Source organism: Camellia sinensis, chromosome 9 (genome assembly GCF_055761805.1).
Source record: "Camellia sinensis isolate YWXY chromosome 9, ASM5576180v1, whole genome shotgun sequence".
Lineage (NCBI taxonomy): Eukaryota > Viridiplantae > Streptophyta > Magnoliopsida > Ericales > Theaceae > Camellia > Camellia sinensis.
Genome location: NC_138969.1, coordinates 5,409,043 through 5,422,071, shown reverse-complemented (window position 1 = coordinate 5,422,071; position 13,029 = coordinate 5,409,043). Strand labels below are relative to the sequence as shown.

General features: G+C 34.4%; 1 long non-coding RNA gene across 1 annotated transcript; it reads right to left on the bottom strand.

The window, feature by feature from the left end:
- Positions 1–1,057: 1,057 nt before the first annotated feature.
- Positions 1,058–12,473, bottom strand: LOC114261648 (uncharacterized). Its single transcript, XR_003629021.2, has 4 exons — positions 12,226–12,473; positions 11,226–11,361; positions 10,511–10,676; positions 1,058–1,973 (listed from the first exon to the last, which is right to left on the bottom strand). It is a non-coding gene; the product is annotated as an uncharacterized LOC114261648 (long non-coding RNA).
- Positions 12,474–13,029: the final 556 nt, after the last annotated feature.

Below are 13,029 nucleotides of genomic sequence, written 5' to 3'. Positions count from 1 at the left end.
TTGAATGAGTTGACGAGAAATATTCAGGATGACGTGCCATGGTGTATACTTTTTGCAGACGATATTGTGCTAGTGGATGAGACTAGAGAATGAATTAACCTAAAGTTGAAGATTTAGAGAAAAGCTCTTCAATCTAAAGAATTCCGGATAAGCAGAACTAAGACAAACTACATGAAGTGTAAGTTTAGTAACAATAACAATGAAAGTGGAGGAGAAGTGAAGATTGAGAACCAAGAACTGTCGAAGAGTGAACATTTTCGTTATTTAGGGTCGATTATCACAACAGCGGGGGAGATTGATGCGGATGTTGCCCATAGGATTAAGGCGGGATGGTTTAAGTAGAGAAGTACATCTGGGGTGTTGTGCGATAAACGAATACCCACTAGACTAAAAGGTAAGATCCATAGAACGGCTATTAGACCAGCAATGTTGTATGGGATTGAGTGTTGGACAATCAAGAAACAACATATAGATAAGATGAGTGTAACTAACATGAGGATGCTAAGGTGGATGTGTGGTAAGACTAGACAAAACAGAATTAGGAATGAGTGTATTTGGGAATGGGTAGGAGTAGCATCGATAGAAGATAAGTTGAGAGAGAATTGATTGAAATGGTTTGGTCATATTCAACGAAGACCAATAGAGGCAGTAGTGAAAAGATGCGATGCTGTAACGGCAGATGGAAGTTTTAGGGGCTAACGTTGTAAATAGAGATATGAATCTACTTAATTTGACTAATGAAATGGCCTTTAATAGGGTCGCGTAGAGAAGAAGGATTCATGTAACCGACCCCATTTGATAGGACTTAAGGCTTGGTTTGGTTTGTTTGGTTATAGGTTGGTGGAATTCCTAATCCGACATACAAATTCTTAATCAAACAATAGACTCCATAGTGGATTGGCCATGGAGTCTATAATCCCTCCTCTAATCCTTCCAAACAAACACCTCTAAGAAAATAAAGAGATCACTTCTCTATCATGACTCAAAAAGAAAAAGGAAAACGCAGCGCTCAATTATAACCAATAAGGAATACTATTAACAACATATCAAGCAGAAGTAAGAAAAAAAACATAATACAATTACATAATAATACCAATAATATAAAAACAGCTTTTGTCAAATGGCCAACGATAGAGGCTTATTCAAAAAAAATAATAATAAAAATAAAAAATAAAATAAAATAAAATTGTGAAACAAACAAGAGGCCAATGATAGGCTTATTCTTTCAAGCAAATACAGCAAACAGGGGCCAAGGATGGATGCTATATATATATATATATATTTTTTTTTTTTACTCTGCGAGGTGCTCATGGTTGGCCCTTTCTTCTGAAGGGACTTCACTTACTTATTATTTCCATTGTGCAATGAAGATACTTGCGTACTATTTTCACTGAGCAATTAACGCACTGAAGGTACTTGTTTCATATGTCCACTGCCTTCTTTTCATTTGCCATTAAAAATACTATTTGTATTTTTTAGGAGCAATGAAGGTACTTTCTTCCTATGCCCACTGCCTTCTTCTCCTTTGCCATTGAACATACTGTTTGTTTCTCCTTTGCCATTGAACATACTGTTTGTATTTTTTAGGAGCAATGAAGGTACTTGCTTCCTATGTCCACTGCCTTCTTCTCCTTTGCCATTGAACATACTGTTTGTTTCTCTTTTGCCATTGAACATACTATTTGTATTTTTTAGGAGCAATGAAGGTACTTGCTTCCTATGTTCACTGCCTTCTTCTCCTTTGCCATTGAAAATACTGTTTGTATTTTTTAGGAGCAATGAAGGTACTTGCTTACTACTTTCATTATCTTCTTCTTCTTTACAATTGAAAATACTGTTTGGTGTTTTTAAGAGCAACAAAGGTACTTGCTTACTACTTCCACTGCCTGCTCGTCCTCCACCATTGAGCATACTGATTGTTTTTGGGTGAATTGAAGGTACTAGGCCTTGTTGCGCTTTAGATTCTAAGGAACCTACAAAAATATTATTATCATGGTTAAAAGAATATAATAATGGAAAATAGATAATAAATCTAATGTAAGGAATGTATAAGGCAATAGATCTAATGAATATTTTTTATTAGTAAGAGGTTTACTTTTTGTGAAATAATTTGATAAAAAACATATTTTGTTTTTAATTTTACCTCTTAATTTATTTATTAACTTTTTTTTGACTATATGTTTAAATTTATATCTATATGTTTAAATTTTTTGTCTACCTGCTCAAAATTTTTTCTCTCAATTTGTTCAAATATCTATCCATATTTTATTATCTATTCAATTTTTTCACTTATCTGTTTAAATCTATCACTTCAAATACTTTATCTGTTCAAAACTTTATTCCCATCCTCCTCAAAAACAACAATCTGTTTCATCATTGTCGCCATCAACAGCAACTCCCTAAAATATACATAAATATATTTGGAGATATAAGAAATACACCAACAATGTGTTCAACAACTCAACCTATTCATCAACCTTGATGCCAACAATGGCACCACAGGTTCATCATCTTTTTTTTTTTTCTTTTTTTTTTTAATTTTTAATTTTTTATTATCTGTTGCAATAAGTTTCTCAACAATAACAATAAAAGAAAAAAAAAATTCCAGAGACAGAGGAGCCACTATTATTGATCTGTATTCGATTGGTTCAGAAAAGAAAAGAAATACACCAAGGTTGGGGTGTGCATTCGGACTCAGAAGGTGGGCCCACTCCATCGCCCAACCTCTGTCGCTTGATACTTCGATGAGTCACACCATCAACTCATCACCGTTGGTCTTGTCTGAACATGACCATGACTCCATCAACAATAACATTGGATTCGAATTCCCCAAGCTTCAAACCCTAACACAAGGTTGGAGAGTTAGGGTTCAGAATAGAAAAGAAATACACCAAGGTAACCACTACAACACTCGTCGTCTCCTTCCTTAGATCCACAACCCTAGATCTACTCGGCAGAGGAAAAAAAAACCACAGTGCCGCCGCTTTCCCCCGATCAGCCTCCATCTGGAGGCGCCGTCGTTGTCAACTCTGGTCATCTTCGTCTCTTCGGCAGCGCCGCCGTCATCGTCTTCGTCTTTTCGGTGTGAGAGAGAGAGAGAGAGAGGACAGAGTAAGACAGCCAGCTCTGCCTCGTCTCCTTTACCAAATTTGAACAGTGACGCAGAGTGGGGATCCCAACGAGGATGATGAAGATGATGAAAATGAAGATGGAGGAAGGTATGGTGTCGACGGCGTTCGCGAGATCGGCCGAGGAGATCTGCTGCGACGGTGATGCGAACAAGCCTTTGGCGATATGCTGATTCGATCGACGGTGGTTGTTTGAGTGGTGGTACGGAGGCTGTGGTGACGGCGAGGAGTGGAGGAGGTGACACAGCAGGTTTCGGCGAGGAGATCGGCGGAAACGGAGGAGATCGGCGGTGGAGGAGGGACGGGGAAACGGTGTGTGTGTGACAGAGAGATGAGAGAGAGAGAGAGAGAGAGAGAGAGAGAACCGCGGGGGGTGTTGTTTGAAGCCTTTTTTGGTTTGTTTTTTAAAAACAATTTTGAGAAAAATTCTCTACAAATAAATTTTTAATAGTAATTAAATTAAATAAATTTTTTTTAAAAAAAATTTAAAATTTTGTTTGGTTATCTAAATTCTAAATCTTTCTCATATACATCAAATCAATCACATTTTTTAAAAAAAAATTTTCAAAATAATTTTTTAAAATCATTTCTAAAAAAAAGCAAATTACACAAATTTTCGTATTTTTTATCTCAAAAATTATTCTACAAACACAAACTAAACATACCCCATATATATATATATATATATATATCTTTATGAACCTAATGTTTTAGCCTTTAGATCTTTGGAAAAAAAAATAAATAAATTTATCACCCGAATGTCCTTTTATAATCCCTTTGAAAAAATAATACACAAGGCTTTATTTTACAATTTTAATTCAATTTGAAAAGAAAATAAAAAATAAAAAAATTATGAATGAAATAAGACAAATTATATCAATAGTCTTGAATTTTATTTTTGTGTCATTTTAATGTATATCATAAAGTATTATGACGCGGCGGGAAAAAAAATTTCATAGTCATACCTTTTAGTAAAGCCTGCAGCGAAAAATCTTGTGGGTAAATCACGTGCTTCCAGGATGTGAACAACCAACCCAGCAGCGGAGTGATACTACAAAATGAGTATCACCCACACAAGTCACAGTGCAGAAGCTGGATCGTTCTCATGTAAAAGAGAGTCAAAGAGAGAGTCTAGAAAAAAAGGTTATGGGTAAAAACCACATAACATATCTGATATACGTATCTCCCATCATATCAAATATATATTATTAAATATATATCAACCAATATCTATCTATCCATCTATCCATAGCTATTGATATGATAGATATAGATATCCTGAATGATTATTCAAATAAGTTTTGAATTTAAATTCAAACTTACATAGATAAGGTTGAAAAGGTTCAAGTTCAAATGGTTCAAAGGGTTATGTCACATGGGCGCCCAATTTCTAACATCTCCCACTCACACATGAGTTGGCATGATACTGCCACATCTCTATCTCTATCTCAATCTCCCCAAAAATGAACAATCTCATACTAGCCAATGCACCATGTGACTACTGAGAACACCTGCATATGGGAGCTCTATACTAGAAAACTCAAAATGAGTCAGCATAAAGACATCAATCCAAAAAGAACAGAAATAGTGTCTCATATACCCTAGACCCATCTAATTACACCGGTCCAAAAAATATCTCTAATCCCTCAAAAAAAGAGCATGTTCGACCCTCTCAATTCTTGCAATATATTCACACTCAATCTGCGTCTCATACAAAGCGATGTGAGTTGCCGGCAGTGAATATACAATAGTGGTGTAATACTAGATAATCTTCCATTTGCCCTCATGCCATTTAGTTTAGGATTGACTGCTTTCCCAGTGATGTCCCTTAAGGCCGAATCATATATGACCGCAGGCAACATACCAAAGTAGCAGAACATCAACCCCTTACCTTATGACATAGTCAAAATTCACAAATGGGTACATAAATGAAAGTCATATCAATAATGACACGTAAGACTCACACGGTAAGGAAATAGGGATCCATTTTCTCACCTCATTACTCGGTTGCCAAACACATGTAGTATGAATACATGTTACGGTGGAGTAACTCTTCCAAAAGAGTGACGTCATACTCGATACACCGTATAGATCTTAGTCTAGTCGCTTTCTAGCGCCTAACCCGAATTCTCTATTTGCTCGCCTTCTAGGCGCCAAATGAGATCTTGCATCTGGCTAATCATAACAGGCACAACATGGAAAGTGGGTACTAACATTCATGTTTGGTCCTTAACACGACCTCATCTTGATTGTAACCAAGGCGACATACATAGTGGATAATTTAAACCTCTCTTGGCTCCAAATAAAAAATAAACCACTAGTCTCATCCTTGCTTGCTTCCAAGCGCCAAGGGCGATTGCTCGTGTGAGTGAGCCAATCTTGCCTGCTGAAATCATCATCTGCTAATCGTTATGACACAAACCATAATAGTGTCAACATCACATCATCTCATAACAAATAAGTGATCGATTTAAAAAACATGACCACTGCTTGCGCAATTCTAGATTCCAAACATAAGCCTTATCAGCACCTCTTGCGATAAGCATATACAACGGAATCCTCCATGCACACCTCACATGAGGTGATTCAAGATCACTACCTCTTGCGCAATAACCTCTCTAAAGATATTTTTGGTGACCAATTTGCGTTCATTCTTGATGCGCCCAACTAGCGCATTGAATCTTACAAGGAGCAAATTAATATACTACTAGTAAAGCATTCTATCTACAGTCTAATGAGTAAGGTCAATGTCTAAACAACTCAGTTGACCATTTACCAAAGATAACACTTTTTATGCTGAATACGCCCACATAGCGTACTTTAGGCTCCCACAACAAAGAAAAGATCAATGAATATAGGTCATCTGTTTCTCCCAAAGACAATCCGAGGATTCACTTAATAGCTAAGGCTTTGGCTTTTACCAATAGGTGAGTCAATGTGTTTGTAATTTTGCATCTAAAATCGTTCTAAGATATTCTTTATGTAAGTCATCGAAGACAAAACATGAATTCTCCCAAAACAATCCCTAAGGATCGTACATACGAGCATATAAATTACATCACCCATGTCCATCATATCTAAAATAGAGGACTGCCCACCCTAGGTGGCGACAACCCTATAAATTCTTGGCTCATAATGACTAAGTAAGGAAAAACTTCTTTTGGACCATTGATCATGCCTCAGTGGTCTTTATCGATCATCGTCGACCTATCATGGCTTGACGAAATCTAATAACCACTATTTGGATAACTGTTTTAGGCTGTAAAAGATTTATTGGAACTTAGCAACCTTTTTGCGCTCCTAACTTTTCACCATAAAAGCAGAAGGTAAATCCCTACGGATCTACTTATCCAATTCTCTAACGAGAAAGTTGGGTCACAATGTCCACAAATCAATGTTCCGAACTTACGTTAATCATAGCTTAAGTCAAAATAACCTCACTCCCTAGGAGAAAGTCTTCTCTTGGTCTACACCTTCCTCAATAGTGCGACTTTTCGGTATCTAGCGAGCCTTATGCCTCAACAATGACTATCCAAAATTTGCATAACTTTAGAACAGTTTCACGTCTTAATGGAAAGTCAACCAAATTATAGAAATGGTTAATCCTCAAAGACTTTGTCTTCAACTGCGCAACATTGATCCACTTTCTAAAAACATGGGACTAGAGCCTTTGGCATTATCCTAGGCTCTTTATCATCTTGCGGAGCAATCATGAATGTTTCCTTCTCAATCACCCAGTGATGACGTGAAAAATTTTCACATTCGCTACCACGCAACTAAGAATGTAGAGTATTCTTCTCTAATGGAGTAATCCATTAGTAGGCACATTGCTCCCACTATCCCTAGGGTATTGAAAATTTCTTTCCATTCTCAACTAGGCTACATAGAGCGCTATACTTAGAATTCTCTATCTTGTAGAGTTCCAAAACTCTATTTAGTCACCTTTACTAAGAAAACTTTATTTGATTTAGTTACACTCCCACAAAGCTGCTTCCCTATATGCACATGACCCGGAGGGTTTACATGACAGCATACAATAATGCGCTATAGAACCCTAGGTCTTAACTTCGTAACCTTATGAGAAGTAAAATAAAGATAAGCTGCTTAACGGTTACAGATCGCCCATAGATGGCTGTCCGCTAACCTATTACTCAAATGGAGTTTAAAATCTGATATGGAGGGCATTTAGTTAGGGCTACAGGCAACAAACTAAAGTGCAATTCCCAATTGGAAAACATTTTGCGCCATCATCTACCTAACATTAACAATACTTAATTCCTTATCTCTACTACACCATTGTGTTGTTGAGTATTAGGAATAATCAAATTTCTAAGCATCCATTTGTCTTGATAGAGCTTTTTAAAAAAAACTCAAATAGATACTCGCCACCTTGATCAAAACTAAAAGCACAAAAGCTCTTATCTAATTGATCTCGACCTCATATGTGCAATGTCAAAAATCATCTCAAAACTTTTGACTCATGGGAGATTAAATAGTCTTGACTCAGATGTGTATCGTAATCTATAAATGCGTCGAGATTGAGACTTAGCTATCATACCCTTACACATATCTAGTCACAAATATCATAGTGGACTAAATGCGCCAAAACAAATGACCTTCTACAGCTTTCCTACTTACTTGTGCACACCTATTGCGAACAAAGTTACACATTCACATGAGAGCAGGATGTCATAAGCGAGTGGGCCCGAGAAAGCCTACCTAAACCATCATGTCATCATCTCATTAATGTGATTAAGTATAATAAGCCACCGGTTCATGACCAATGTCATAAACTAATTCCAATTATCTTAATGTGTGAGTTCTCGAAGACAAGTTTTAAAGGTTTAGGCCCAACTAGGTAATGACTCACAATTAATTCATATTCACTAGATCATAAAAGGATGTCATGGAGATATCAAGTGCGCTTAAGTCACAAATTTAACTAGTAAGTGCTAATGCCCTGCACCTTCAAGTCAATTTTATTCTCCATACACTTTACTGCATCTAGTTAAAAAATGATGATACTCCTTTTTCCATTTTTATTTCTCACTTCATAGTTACTTGCAATTAATTCTACTATTCACAAGAAGGAGAGAATAAGCTATCAATCTATGACAGGTCCTGAAGTAACTTAAGCGCGAATTAGGCTAAAGAGTCTTATTCAACATAATGCTCTCACAAGCGATGCGTCAAATTCTTAGAGTCATAACAACCTTGTCGGCCTTGACCTTTTCATTACTATGTTGCAATGGTTGTGCTTAGTGGTAAACGTTATTAAAAAAAAACGTTAGCCTAGCTAAGGAATCATACAAAGAAGCACCTCAACATGTCTCACACTCAAGTGTGGAAACAGTAAGTGTCCAGATTTAGACAAGTTGGCAATGCTAATAGATTTTGCAGCCACTTGGCACTAATCTTTTTGCTTAGTGTTAATAGATTTTGCTGTTACTAAGCGCTAATCTTTTAACTTCAAGTGATACTTTAATGCATACTATTATAGTGCGTGAAATTTTGCTCCATCCACTCCAAATAGTTGGGTAAAGAGCAAAACACTGCTCATACTGGCTACTCGTCTTACATTTAGTGACTAACTCATTAAAACGCGCATTTCTTGGATGACGTGACTCTTGAATGTTACTTCACCCAATGATGCAACATCATTACAAGTCAAATTACAAAGTCAATCCGCGCAGCTCAATAGTCAAGATCATATAGAGATCTATTGAGGGCTTACTAATTTCATAACTCCAAAACTCGCCAACCAAAACTACGTAGCGTGCCGCTAATCATAGCGCACACATTAGTTTTTATTGTGCCAAACAAGGCAACAAAACCACGACGACTTTGAGTCATGTTTCCTTAGTTTGTCTCAATTAAGGTCTGATCTAAAGTCTCCAAGACTTTTGCTCATCTAAAGAATAGGATTACATTGTTCACATTTGAACATCTCTACTAAGTCTAGGTCAACCAATTAACTTCCATAAGCTAAGTCAATTTAGAGAGAAATTTGCATTGGGATTAATTTGATTAGCATAATATAATTTTGCCACAAAAATCTAAATTAAATAGTGACAATATTACACAAGTCACAAGATCGAAAATCCGCTATGCTCGTAATCATCTTTTGTGCCATAGGTGACAATTATCCAAAATTTAATTTAATTTATGCACAAAATATTAGTTTTCGGGAGTTAATCTACAAAAATTTCTCTCAACCGAATAACCTCCCACTGACTATGGCATGTCTAAAAGCATGATAAAAAAATTTAATTCCATACAATAGCATCATAATGTAGATTAACAACCAACTCATGTTATGTCACAATTAATAATGGAATTTAAACAAATAACAATTAATCATGCTATTCTAATTACAACATATTAGAAACTCTAGGCAAAAAACAACAATATGCTATATTTAATATTCAAATTATGTCATAACAGAAATTATATCACTTCTGAAAATTTCTGAAATTTTTTGATATTTTCTAGAATTTTAAATAACTAATAAACACACATAAAATTAGAAATAAATATTCCAGAATCAGGTAAAATGTAATAACTATACCAGTAAATAGTAAACTACAACAATAGTCTACAATAAAAAATTCAGACCCAGAAACTTAATCATGCAACACCAGATGCATTTTAAAGCAGAAATAATGAATTATTATTTCAGGAATTTTTTTTTTTATTTTCATAAAATTTTGAAAATTTTACAAAAGATAGAAATTTAATTCTGAGTCTAACGGTACCAACCATGCTTAAAACAAAGCTATAACGAATTAATTATGACCATTTAACGCGATTCAGAATTTAAAACAAAACAAACAGACCCTTAACATCAGCAGCCAAGCCGGCGTAGAAAAAACGGCGTGGCTCAGCGTGCGGCTTAGAGACGGCTCAGCACGTGGCTTAGAGGCGGCTCAGCACGCGGCTCAGTGCCCGGCTTAGCACGCGACTCAGCGCACGGTGCGCATGCGTGGACAACGCCGCTGACGCGCACGTGATGGCGTGTGGAAGTGCGTGAAAGCCGCTCACGGTGTCAGGTGGTGCATGAGGCCCACGCTCCGCCTTCCAGGGTGTGTTTTGGTCCAATTTCAGTACTACCGGACTCTATTTTCCAAAATAAATACATTTATGGCATTAAAAATGACATTTAATGAACATAAAAATGAGGTATTTTATGCTCTTAATCTAATGAGAGTGGACATCTTCCTCCTTTATTGATATTCATGCATATATCATGTATATATATTTATATAAAAATACACACATTTTAATGCATAAAAATAAACACGAAAATATCCATATTGGCTCTGATACCAATGTAAATTATAAAGTATTATGACGCAGAGGGAAAAAAAATTTCATAGTCATACCTTTTAGTAGAGCCTGAAACGAAGAATCTCGTGGGTAAATTACGTGCTTCCAGGATGTGAACAACCAACCCAGCAATGGAGTGATACTACAAAATAAGTATCACCCACACAAGCCACAGTGCAGAAGCTAGATCATTCTCATATGGCAGAGAGTTAGAGAGAGAGTCTGGGAAAAAAGGTTATGGGTAAAAATCACATAAGGTATCTGATATACGTATTTCCCATCATATCAAATGTATATTATTAAATATATATCAACTAATATCTATCTATCCATCTATCCATATCTATTGATATAATAGATATAGATATCCTGAATGATTATCCAAATAATTTTTGAATTCAAATTCAAACTTACATGGATAAGGTTTAAAAGGTTCCAGTTCAAAAGATTTAAAGGGTCATGCCACATGGGCGCCCAATTTCTAATAGTTTTTATCATTTTAATTATTTTAATTTTGATTCTTACTTTAGTCTAATTGATCATGTTAAGGTGTTTGAAAGAAATTGATTAGCGGACTTAACTTACTAGGTTGAACATGTTTATAATTTTGTCTATAAAAACATAACACGTGTTGTTAAGACAAAATGATAAATTCAAAATCAAAATTAAAATAATTGAAATTATAAGATATCACATAAAAACACTCAAAAAAAAAAAAAAAAAAAAGAAGCATTATTAATGGCATAAAAATAATGGAAGTCAGGACCTAACCTTGGGTCTCAAATCTCCCCTAGAGCACTTGTAAGTCCTTCTTCCCTCGGATTCAAAGTGTTTAGCTTCGGTATCTGCTAATTCTGGGTCAACACTTCAACCACCAGGTTCTAGGATTCAGAAAAATTCATAAGCTCTGGAAGAGAGACAAGAATGGGAGTGTATATTAGACTTCTATGTTTTCATATTTGCAAATAGTGGAAGATTATAGACACATGTATAGATCTACCAGAAGGCTACACATATGCGTCTGTAGAATAAAAAATTGAAAGGAAGATGGAAAAATAAATAAATAAATAAATAAAATGGGTGGTAATCATCATCATATCAAATATATATATTATTAAAAGTAGGTAGCACATTCTAAAAAAGCCACATATAAAGTTTTATACAAATTCAATTTGAATTATAATAATCAATTTTATATAAATTCTATTTGAGAAATACTTATTTTATATATATTTTTCATCAATTATTAAAAAAATTATCTCAATATACAAATAAATAAATAAATAAGACAGAATGTATTTAATTATGTGTGTCTTACAGATTAAATTAATTTTTATTTATATTTTTTATCTATTTTATTGATGTCTTAATATTAATTTATATTTAATTTTTTATTTAACATAAAATTATTTATTACAAAACATTTATATTTGACTTTATATACCTATACACAGTATGCATGAATAATTAAAAAAGAATATTAAAGAAAAAAATTAATGCTGTGGTGTATTTATACAAGATAAAAGAGAAATGAAATAATATATTTACTTTTCAATGTTTTTTTTACCCTTAAGCTTAATCAAATAAAAGGTAGAGAAAAATACAACATTTTCTTTTCCTTTCTCTCCTATATTCCTAAACAGTTCATATTAAAGAAGAATAATCATCTAAAATATACAAGTCACATACAGATTAATTGTATTCAACCAAACTATAAAAGCACCAAAAATTATTGTTGATTGCATAAAAATTAATGAAATCAAGACCTAACCTTGGGTCTCAAATCTTGCTTTCTTCCCTCGGATTCGAAGTGTCTGGCTTCGATTTCTTCTAATTTTTGGACAATGCTTCAACCACTGAGTTCTAGGGTTTAAAAAAATTCACAAGCCTTGGGTTAGGGGGCCTCAATTACAATCTTGCTGAACTTCTGTGCACTTCTGATCTTTTACTTATAATAATCGAATTAAACTGTTCCATATCCCAGAACCTCAGCGGATTCTTCCATGGTCCTTCCATTTTGAATTTTGGAATAATCAACATATATATATATTTTTATTTTTTTTATCAAATGTCATGTTTGATTTATAAGACTAATAGTGAAGGTATTAATAATCCCATCAAATTAGTGTGGTATTCACTATCTAATTGAATTAGTAGAATAACTTATTCCCTTATCTATTGTTTGATTTGCATTTGATAAGAAAACTTATGAAGGTAAAAGAGTCTTTTTATTTTATTTTTCAACTCAGGATATATAATCCTATCCCTACCCCATTATTAATAATCTTACAAATTTATTGGATTAATTATCTATTGGATTAATAATCCTGAAACAAAATTTTAAAATGAACACAGGATTATTGGGCCCATGATTAATAATTTCAATCTCATACTCTAATTCTGTCAATCAAACATACCTGCAATTGCCAACTGTCCAAGTCACAGAACAAAATATTATTGTTATTTTTATGGTGTTAAACAAAATTATATTAGAGATACAAAAATATAAAGGATGTTGAGTAAATTACAAATACATCTCTTGAAGTTTGCTTAAAATGCGAATTATTTGGAAATT